Source organism: Elephantulus edwardii, unplaced genomic scaffold, assembly GCF_000299155.1.
Source record: "Elephantulus edwardii isolate Elephantulus edwardi_28Jun2011 unplaced genomic scaffold, EleEdw1.0 scaffold00007, whole genome shotgun sequence".
NCBI lineage: Eukaryota > Metazoa > Chordata > Mammalia > Macroscelidea > Macroscelididae > Elephantulus > Elephantulus edwardii.
The window spans coordinates 28733099-28745051 of record NW_006399757.1 but is presented as its reverse complement, the minus strand read 5'-3'; the positions used below and the strand labels follow the sequence as shown (position 1 = coordinate 28745051).

General features: G+C 37.0%; 1 protein-coding gene across 2 annotated transcripts in view; it reads left to right on the top strand.

Moving 5' to 3' along the window:
• Positions 1–11953, top strand: part of PRKG1 (protein kinase, cGMP-dependent, type I) — a 1522098-nt gene that overhangs the window by 1382959 nt on the left and 127186 nt on the right. The window lies entirely within an intron of this gene.

The following is an 11953-nucleotide window of genomic DNA, read 5'->3' as shown; positions in this document are numbered from 1 at the left end:
GTCTTCACTCCTCTGGAGTTCCGCGGTAGGTGGCTGGCTGTTGTTCTTCCCGGGTCTCTTCCAGGTCCCTCTAGCGGCGTTCCCCCGTCTGGCGGCAGCGTTCCCCGGTCTGGCGGCTTTGCCCTCACGCTGCGTCGCCCTTGCGCTCAGCATTTCCCCTTTTTAATAGTGGGATTTTACCCTTTAAAAACATTTAACTTGTTTTATAATGCCATATTTATAATTTGTGTAAGCATTTTTTAACATATATTTTCTAATCACTCTAACATCTATACATATAATTTTCCATTGCATAGATTTTGTATCTCTATCAGTAATAACTGGTAGTAGTATTTAGTATTAAAAATCCATCTGTAATCAGTTATTGGAAAGCATCAGAGGCATTTTAAATTAGTCTATTCTTGCTGCCTTTATCTGTGTCTGTTTCTTTATTAAGTGTTAAACATGTTTTCCCATGGACACTTTTTATCATTTCTCATAGACTCCACCCAAATTTAAGATCAGTTACAGGCCTAAAGTTGACCAGTGATGAGACAATACTTGTGAATTAGTTATATCCTTCTTAGTGGACTATTAGATGCATAAGGATGAGTTTTCTGAGTTCTATGACTTTTACATAATCCTCAACAAATACTTCACCTAAAGGTATTAAGGAAGATGCATACAATGAAATCTAGATTCAGAAAATTAGAATATGAGTGTGATGGCAGTTCTTCACTTTAAGAGAGAATTCATCCATATGCAAATTAGAACCCTAAACAAAGGTTCAGAGGATTCAGATTCTGCCCTTGTCTTTGTTGTGACATGTCATGATGGTGACATTTAACACCTGTATCTCATTCTTAACTACCTTTCTTCTAAAATAGTATTTTTGAGAAAGGGCTGTAAAAGTAGAGGCTATTTTTCATTAAACTGTTATCCACAATATAACAAACTTTATTTCATTAGTAAGTATTCAGTCTTGTATAGACAAAGCTGTCCTCATTTGATAGCATATCATGAAATTAAACCTAACTTAATAATGTTCAAAAAAATAGTTTTGTAAAAATGGTAACAAAAAGAAGTTCAACTTTGGCTCAAAAAATAATGAGTATCACCTGTACTGTGCTCTTTAAAAAAAATCACTTAGATGACCAAATATGAAATGAGTACTTTAAAACTCAGATGAAAATGTAAGGAGGCAGGAAATATAATGGAAACAAGATACAGAAGAGAAATAATGAGAGCTCTTGCACACTAAACATCGAATAACTTGTGCAGAAAGTGTCCAAAAGGATCCAGAACTATTGTGTAAACTTTTACCCAAAACACAATGAAAAATAAACATGAGAGAAAGAATTTAACTATGATTAGAGGATAATAAAGCTTAATGAAATAACTTCACCCTGGTGATTTGCAGCATTGATGTTTGGGCCATATATTTGGTATATCAGAAAATATCCCTTGAGTTTATGTTTATATTTAAGTTTTCTGTTCAAATCATACTAAATCCCAAAGCTTGCCCTTTTTTATCTTCTTACTTAGAAAGTGGAAATTACTTGGTGAAAAAAATATGTAAAATATTTATTCTACTTTCTAGATAGAGCAATGTAAACTTTATACCTCAACAATAGTTGAAAATAAATAACTAAACAAAAGCTAGTGTTATGGCAGAAAATGGGAGATTTAAACAGCCAATATTGGAGATTAACAAACCTTTTATTGTGTGTGGATTGAGAATGTTGGCTACTTCCCAAACCTTCCATACCCTAAGGGGAAGCAAAGATTGGGTTTAAATACAGAAGTTGGGCATGGGGATCACACACAGTTCATTGTGGCTGGCAGTGAGATTTCTTCACATTCAGGAGTTATTGTGTCTGACCTCTCATGAGTGTCCAGGGTCTGGGCCAGGTACAGGATGTGGTCAGGGAGATGAAACCAAGCAGGGTCAGCTTGTACTAAAATACTAAAACTCAGCAAAACATATAACTGCCAAAATGGATACCAGAACAAAATGGGTTTTGGCTAACCTATAAAGTGGTTCCTCTAATGCTTAGCATCTAAGCTGTTACTATGACAGAAGAGGTATTGTCAAGCTTTACGCAGCTTCTAGCCTTTTATAGGTTTCTAATATTAATTAGATTTCTGAATATTCCTGAAGTTGAAGGCATCTCTTAATTAGCTGTCTTATTACTCAGAAAAAAACAACGTTAGTCCTCAGGGAGAGCTTTCTAGTTTAGCTAACAAATTTCAACATCTATTTGTGTTAGCATCCCTATCCATCTCAACTGAATTTTTTCCCCTTAAGTGCATTGTGTCTTCACTTTGTATTTTGGGAGTTATAAAGTTTGCTAACATTGCAGAGAGTAGCAGCAGACTCTAATTGACCTACGCTCCCTAGATGATTCCATCAATGCCTCTAAATAGCTACATAGATCACAAAATCTGGACCATTTAAAACAAACTTGTTGACTTGGCATCATTCTATTATATGTTACTTTTTCAAGAGTCCTGTAGTTTACAGGTCCTCTAAATACTACTTATTGAAGCCCTCCTACAATGACACATGTGTTCGTGCTTGTGAACTCCTTATAAGTATGCATTGTCTCATTGCTTATTTGGTTAAGAAGAAAATAAAAGACCATAAAAGATTGAGTTAGTTGAGACTTTAGAAATTCAATTGTGAGAAACTCATTAACTATTAGTGTAATCAGGCTGAATGGCAGATGATTCCACAAAATGTACACGCCATCTCTTTCAGGAAAAAAACCAAAAAAAACCAACACAACAAACCGAAGCAGAAACCCACCAATCATTTCACATGGTAACTAGCGCAAGGAGACTGACTTGAGACTTATTCCAGGACCATTGTTCTCAGTCTTCTTGTGTTACTGGATACGTCCCTTTAGCCTATCATACAAGATACATCTGCGGCAAAGAAAATTACTTTTGACAGAAACTTTACCCTTATGGCATATTTAAACTTCTCATGATTACTGCTAATTATCCACCAAAGGCTTCCTTTTTAAAGTATGAAGTTAAAGTCACAAAGACATTAAAAGAGACTTCATCAGATGTAAGTTAAGGATCATTAAGCTTTATTTTCAGCAAGGAGTAGCATATGTGAAATAAAGGTCCACATTCTTTCCCTTGAGAGTATGTGCTAATGCATTTATAAATATTTAGAGGAGACTTGTGATGACTCAAGCATTTTGCTTTATAATGTGCATACTAAATAGAAAACAAGTTTTCTAATACTGATGTCTGTGTAGTCTAGTAGGGAGACTGGTATATAATTGAGTTTTCACACTGTTTAGGTCTAAGAATAAATTTATGACAGTTGTTATGAAATAATGCTATTTGAGTATTCATCTCTCTATGCCCTGTTTTATAAGAAACATAATCATTCAGAATTCACTCACTCTTTGCTGTGTAATCAGAGAAGATTCATAGTTGGCCCTCCAGTGGGTTTTCAGAGGCTGTCAGTTTCATAGAGGAGATTGCACATCTTTCTCCTGCAAAGCAGCTGGTGGTTTCAAACTGCCTACCTTTGGTTTGACAGCAGAACTCCTTACCCACTAGGCCACCAGAACTTCCTGTCAAGCAGAAAAAAACAAATATTTTCTCTTACTGTTTTAAATTTCTCTGAAATATGCAGACTATTTCTTAAATATGTTCAAGTTATACTATAATTGATTTCTTATTTGATAAATACTGAATTCAGCAGTTATAGTCCAAACAGCTTTCTCTGAATAAAAATAATATCTATATCTTTATCCATATCCTTATTTATATCTAGATCTATCTATATCATATCTATATATCTAGATCATATCTATAGCTCTCATCTTTACCTTGTTATTAATAATCAGGCATTTTGAATTCATTAACTGATTTATGTGTTGTTATAAAACCTTCTAATCAGAACCAACGCATAGCTGACCCTCCAGTGGGTTTTCAGAGGCCATAAACTACATGGGAAGAAATTGCTTATCTTTCCACGGAACAGCCAGTGAATTCAAACCATGTACTTTCCGTTTAGCAGAACAAATCCTTACCATTAAGCCAATAGAGCTCCCTATATACATGAGACAGTTTTCTAAAAATAAGATCGTTCAGAGGAAGAAGAAATGAGAAAAAAAATTTAAATCTAAATTTTAATTTTAACATTTACTTATTATTGAAATGAATTTATTGCAATTATTAATGAAAATAATTTGGTGAGGTAGAAAAAGACAACTGTTAAATACTAATCAAGGACAACTACTGTTAACTCTGTGTCACCATTGGAATACGAGGCGTAGACTTTTTTTTCATTTTGTATCCTTCGTATCAGAAACTTTTATACTTTTAAGTACTCCTCAAAAGTGTCATTCAAACGATGGTGTGACCATGTAATGAATGGAAATAGTATAGTAGATGGAATCAAGTTCTAGCCTTATTGATTTAATTTATTATACACTTGAAGATAAAACAAAGCTCTTTTAAAAAAGTAAACCAAAGAAAAAAACACCTTTAATTTGGCCCTATCTAGCAATGTTTCTTCAAATAGTTTGTCAAGTTCCTCATGGAAAATGGGCCCAGAATATGATACCATTTGTTTCAGCTGCCCTAAGCCCTGCCTTGCTGCTTTGAAGGTGTAATAAATTCATATCTGCTGGGAATTTCCGACTGTGCAACAAACAGAAATTCCCAAATGCATTTGATTAGGATCTAAGTTGATGGTACTCAGTATTGTTTTTCATGAGGAAGACCTTTTATCTTGTCAATTTTTTTTGGTAAACCTCTAAAAGAGAATGGTGATGGGTTTGGTTTTGCTTTTTAAAATCATTGTTGGTATCATTATGTGTTGTTGGGCTGGAACTCATGCATCGCTGAGCCTCCCTCAGGTATATAGAAACTGTACATTGTACAGGAGTAGACTGTCCATCTTTCTCCCACAGAGCACTTGGTAGATGTGAACCGTGTGCCTTAGGACTGGCAGCACAGTTTCCGACGAGTTAGACCATGGAAACTTTGACAGATTTAAAGACTGTAGCTTCTTGTATACTAACATCACCCATATTCATTCACTTCTTCATGTGTGCTTGTTCCATTCAAGAAATGGGATACTTGAGTGGTGCATATGGATAAGCAGTGAACTACTTATTGCCTAAAGGATGGCAGTTCAAATACACCCAGCTGTGCCTCAAAAGATAGACTGGGTAATCTACTACCAAACCCCCGTAGCCTTGAAATATCTATGGGACGGTTCTACTCTATCACATGGAGTCTAGTTCTACTCTTTATCAGATGGGGTCATCATGAGACAAAATCAATTCACCAGCAACTAACCAAAACAGCAGTTCAATAGCTGCAGGCTTTTTGTTTGTAGTGGGTTTTTTTTTTTTTAGTTAGTTTGCATGTTTGCTTTTTTTTAGTGTCTACATACTTTGGACATGTTTTAAGGAGAGACAGGTCTTTAGAGAGGGACATCGTGCTGGGTAGAGTAGAGGGACAGCGCAAGAGAGGAAGACCATCTATGAGGTAGATTGATTCAGTGACTGGGGTACTCAGGATGGGTGTGTCAGAGGCAATGAGATTGGCACAGGATAGAGCACGGTTTAGGGCTGTTGTACATAGGGTCGCTATGAGTCGCAAATGACTTGACGGCACATAACAACAACAACAACAGAATATTACTTATAAAAAGCTGATGAAGTTGACATGAACTTTGCCTTCATGGAGTGCAGTGACTAACGGGATAGAGAGAGACATATTAATATTTCTGGGGGATGCTTACCTGAGAAAGTGCCATTGGAACGAGATTTGAGCTGAATTCAGGAGAATTAGCTGGTGGTTAGGTGGGTAAGAGTTAGAGGACAACCAAGCATAATCTCTCTTACTTTAAATATGCTGTCAGGATAGACTAATCACTAGAAAAGGACATGATAACTGATATAGTAGAAAGCAAATACAAATTAGGGAAACCCTCAATGGCATAAATTGACCCAGTAACCACAAAGCTGGACTCAAGCATAACAAAATCTCAAGGTGTTGCAAGACCAAGCAGTGTTTCCTTCTATTATAAATAAGGTCTATGAGTTAGAGTTGAGTTCATGGAAACAAACAACAATAAAACCAATACAACAGAAAAAAAAAGAGGTGTGGAGATCATTCCTGACAGGACCAGTACATGCACGAAAGCCTCAGCATAGAAAACAATAGTAGAGATTCAGTTAATCAAAATACCATGTTGACTGGTCCCAAGAAAATAAGAGGGAGAGATGAGATTGAGAGAATGGAAGGGGCCAACTCCTACAAGACATAATAGGTTTTGTTAAGGATTTTAGAGAATTATTTCATTCCTCTAAGGTATCAAATTATATGTTGTTGCTTTAGTTGTCATTGAGTCTTCTACAACTCATAATGATCTTTTTTTTGTTAATATAAGCTTTTTCTTTTATACTGATTTACTTACACTGATAGTGGTCCTATGAACAAGATTTGAATCCTGTGCTATCTTGCATCATCTTCATGGTCTCTGATATGTCCAGGCCCTATTTATTGTCTCCATGAAAATTCATCTTGTTGGTCTTCCTCCTTTTTGCAGAGCCAACATGATGTATTTTTCCAAGGGCTAGTTCCTCCTGACCATATCATCAATGTATATGAGATGAAGTTTCCTAGGATGCATTTCCTCTAAAACAGGATTCTTTATTATTTTGGAAGTCCATTATAACTTAAGCCCTCTCCCCACCCCCTTTTTTCCCATTCAACAGATTTAAAAAGAAAACAGAACAATGAAAATATTTTTCAGGTAAAAGCTAATCATAGTGAGGATGAGTATGAGAGTAGTTAAGTAGAGAAAAAGTATTTGAAAGATTAGATATGAGTTAAAACAAGCAGCTTTTTAGGAAAATGGTGGTGGTTGTCAGTGTTACAGAATTGGCTCCAGTTCATAGTAGCCTAATCCTGTGCCATTCTAAAGATCTCTGCTGTGCTTAATTAAGGCCATTATCACAACCACTGTTTATCTACTTACCCACACTGAGGGTCTCCCTCCTATTACTGAGCCTCTCTTTCACCATGCAGGATGTCCTTCTCCAGCCCCGGCAGAACTCAGTACTAGAATTCAAAGTTGCACTATCCTCATTTAAAGAAAAACACACCAAAAACATTCTTTCGGTATAAACATTTTATTTGTACTTCTTACAAGGCATATCTGTTCATTGTTATAGTATCTGTGGTACATTCATTGTTCTCTGCCAACACTGCTATGCAAAGGTATCAATTCTGCCTTTGAACTTGATCTTCCTTATTCAGTGTCCATCTTTTTTCACATGCATCTGAAGCAATCGAAAGTACAATGGCCTCACTCAGGTGTTTCTTAGCCCTCAAGATGACATCCTTATTCTTTAACATTTAAGGAAATGGATAATGTAAATTAAGGGAGAGAGTTAAGAAAATGAAGCAAGGATTTTTGTTCTAGACATGAGAGGGATTTTATGGAATTCACAGATTGGAAATGATTGCTCTCAGGTTTAAAATGTGTTAGTGGGGTGATCATGAATGGTAGTTTCAATAAATTAAATATGAATTGCTTTGAAGTATGGTTAAGTAATTGAGAGCTCCAAGAGTATGGAGCTCAAATGAGAGAAATGATCATATATGTGACAGATCCTAACTGAAGCTCTATATGAGGCAGAGATTGGAGAAGGAGAGAAGCATAGCATAGGAATTGATTATTGAGTAATTTTAGCCCAGTAAAGCCAGGAAAAGGAGAAGCCCACAGGATAGAAATAATTAAGAAAAACCCCAACACCAGGACAATGAGAAGAAAATGAGTGCAGAAGATTGGAGGAAAATCAGATGTACTTGAATTAGCAGAAGTAAAGAGTAGGATGTGTTTATGAAAAAGGAATAGAATGAACAGTTATATTGTATGTTAGGAATTCTTTTAATTTATCAAATACAAGTTGAATTTCACAACCTATTGCATTATTGACATCTTAGAATATGGTGATAGGAATATAACCCCTTTCACTCAAGCCATGATCACTAGAAGAAACAATATAGAGTGAGTTATAATAAATTTCAGAGAAAATAGTCATAAAAGTTAAATGGGTGGTTATATATCTTTCATGTTGAGAGAGAAAAGTATTTTTATATCTAGAAGGGAGTTCTGGTGGCCTAGTGGCAAGAAGCTGTGCTATAATCCCATAGGCACTTAGTTCAAGTTCACCAGCTACTGCATGGTGAAAGACGGGCAATCTTCCCCCAAGTTATTGACTGCCTTTGCAATCTCACTGGAGGGTCAGTTATGGGTCATTTCCAACTTGATGGTACACAACAATATCAACAGAGGAGGAAAATGTAGTGATACAGGAAACAGAAGAAAACTGACAGTGTGTGATTGAGCAAATGGGTCTCAGTTCTTTTTTCCTTTCATAGACCTTCTTGTAGGAGAAATGGTCAGCCCAGCTCCACAGATAAACTACATCATTTTGTGATAGGATTTGTTGGTCAAGAAGGTGGGGCTTTTTTGGTTTATTTTACTATTGCTACATTTCTTTTCAGCTTGAGTATTGCCTGTCTCTTATAAAGCCTTTAAAAATGGTACATTTTTCTGAGAGGGGTAGACTGACTTTCCAAACATGGGGTAAATTCGCACTAACCCCCTATTCCTTTAGCAATATCATGTGCCTTTCCTCTGAGAATGGAGGAATGAGAGCCAGTGAGCAAGAAGGTACACCTTTGCCAGACTTAAGAGTAAGGCCCCCTGTTTTTGTCCTGCCCTGTAAAATCTTAGTTTGTACCACAATATGTTCAATTACTCTCTTCCTTGTTCCAAAAGGGGAGGGTTATTACATGATAAATTCAGATAATAGAGAAAGCAAAATTGAAAGTGAGCAACTATATTGCAAGTATGGAAATGTCATTTTCAGTGCAGAAGAAAAGAGTGAGGGCCCAAAACAACAGAGGCCCTATTCTTGGTCCTAACTTATTACTCAAAGAAGTTTTAATCACTGTTCCTCTCACAATGATTCTAGGCAAGAACTAGAAATCATATCTAGGTAGGACCTCACCTGTGTTAGGGATATTGTCAGGAGGGCCCAGACCCTGGAAAAAGACATCATGCTTGGAAAGATTCAGGGTCAGAGAAATGGAGGAAGACCTTCAAGATAGACTGACTGTATCAGTGTAACATTGATACGGCCTTGAGCTGATTGGAGAAGGGGAGGATTGTGCAGGATAGGGAGAAGTCCAGATCTGCTGTTCATATGGTCCTTATTTGTAGTTGACTCTGTGGTCCCTAATAACAATGATAACTAGGTAGGGATCATGCACTGGCCTTCCAGTGGAATAATTCTAACAAATATTTTATGTTTGTTTCCATAACTAGTCCACCATAAAGTAAAGCCCTTTTTTTGGTTTACAAATTCATTTGCAAAAGAGAATTACAGCCCATCAAATATTCTCAGCATTACTTGTGGAGCTGAGCCTTGTCATTTGACACAGTGCAACTGTAGTAAAAGATGTTTTCTCTTTACATTTCATTAGCAGAAACAACCCTTTAGTTGCTCACTCTGCTTGTCACAGGAGGTTGTTCGATGCTCTTTGGCATACAGAGGGAAGCAGCCCTTTGAAAGACTCACTAATCAAATGAATCTCAAAGCACACAAGGCTACGCAAATGAAAACTCAGGGCTGGATTGTTTGATAACATCTTCAGAAATGCCCTAGGGTCATCGGGCATCTAAGAAACATAAGATTTTTCAATGCACAGTCAGTACACAAGGGGCGCTCTTTTGAGCATCCTGACTTTGAAAATGTTGGCCTTTCTTAGTGTTTTTCTGTCAGGCTTTTTAAAGATCATGCTATTCTCACAATCTTAATAAAAAAATTTACTTATAACAACTTGGTCTTCATCTCGGCAATTCTCAAGGAAATGAGCCCAGAAAATTGTCTCCCCCATGCCCAATCCCAAAAGAAGAAATCAAGTGAGCAATATCCTGTTCCAAAAGAGGAAAATATATGCTAATTAAATTGAAAGAACACAGAGAATGGCATTAATTCATAACCTTCAAACTTAATAAAAGAACTTGCTGACCACTTCTAGATTTGAGTAGCTTGAGGACAGCCCCTTCTGTAGGCAATAAAGATTATGTTCTACTTTATTAAGGTCGAAGGATAGGAGACTTCAAAAATTTGCAGGAGTTGGTTCTGAGCTAATAAGTTAGGTTTTAACCTTGCAAGAACTGTTTGCTTTTCAAATTCCAGCCAGTTCATGGAATCAGTGAGTGGTAGAGATATGGAACAGTTTCCAAGGTTAACAAGTAAATACTCCAATGGGCTTTCTTGTGAATACAGAGACTATCAAAGTAAATCACTTTAAAGTACTGAGAAACTGAATCTACCATTGGCTGCAAGGTAGAGAGATGGGCAGCCAGTGGGCTCCCATGTGGCTTACAGCTTCTGAAAACACACTGGAGGGGCAGCTATGAATTTGTTCCCACTTGATGGCCTTAAGTCCTTGATCTGAGGTTTTTCCATTCTAAAAAAAAAATAATTAAAAATTATTCTCAGGATAAAAGGTCATTGACAGAGTTCTTATTTTGGGCTGATTGTCTTTCTTTTTGTTTTATTAAAATATTTAAACCTTTTAAAAGCCATTTGCTAATTTCTCCCCTGGAGTACTTTAAGACTCCCTGCATAGTAAGACTCCATAAAGGTGAATCTCAGTATGTCCTTGCACACAACCTTTTCTAATTGAGAGAGCAGAGAATGAAAGGTAATTGAAAATTCTAGTGCTGCCGACTTGCTTGAAAGGCAGAGACAAGCTTTGTGAATACTGGAGCTGTTTTCTTCTCCTGAAAAGGAAGGACAATTCCTTCCCATTATTGTATTAGAAAATGGTGATTGAAAATTACTTCCAAACATAAGGAGATCTTTAAATCTCAAGGATAGGCTCTGATTCCACATGGTAATAAGGTCAGCATCTCTGAAATCCCAAATGCATCTAGAGAAAAAAAAATCTCCCAGTGTATGTGTCTTTTTGTTGTACTGACACTAGAGTGAGTCTGAAATGGAATCCTTATTAACAAATAGAAAATAATAATAGTGTATCTCTTTGTGTGCTATTTAGGTTCAATTTGAAATTTTTTTTTAAAAGAGAAAACTAAAAATCTTTGCTTAACAACTTCTCCAATGAAGACAGTCTTTCTTGTTGGTATGAACATAGCATATGATGTAATTCTAATCCTACTTTACGCATAGATCATTTTCCAGATTCATCAGCTGCTAACAGTTTCTTATGCTGTGACCAGAGTCTCCTAAGTGTAGTGGTAATGTGTCCTGAACAGAGATGATGTGTCCTGTGGAACTGGTGCTTAGAAGTTTCTTCTTGGCCCAAGGGCCGGAGGGCCCAATCTACTTGTGCACAGCTTTGGGGGTCCTCCGGTTACCTGTTCGGGCGGGGGAGTTTTAGCTCTGCTGAGGTGTCTTGTCTTCTGCCTGCCCTCCCATTCCAAAGAGAGGTGACCCAACAGAGTGTGGAAACTACAGAACAATATCATTGATTTCACATGCAAGCAAGATTCTGTTGAAGATTATCCAGAAACGACTGGAACAGCACATCAGCAGAGAAATGCCAGAAGTTCAGGTTAGGTTTAGAAGGAGTTGTGGTACTAGGTATATTGTAGCTAATGTTAGATGGATCTTGGCAGAAACAGGGAGTACCAGAGGAACGTCTATCTATGATTATGCAAAGGTGTTTGACTGTGTGGATCATAACAAACTGTGGCTGACTCTGAGAAGAATGGGAATACCAGAACACTTGATCGTGCTAATGCGAAACTTATACTTGAACCAAGAGGCAGTTGTCAGAACAGAGCAAGGAAACACTGCATGGTTCAAAATTGGGAAGGGATGTGTCCTGTCTCCATACCTTTTCAACCTGTGTGCAGAACAGATCATCCGGGAGGCTGGACTCT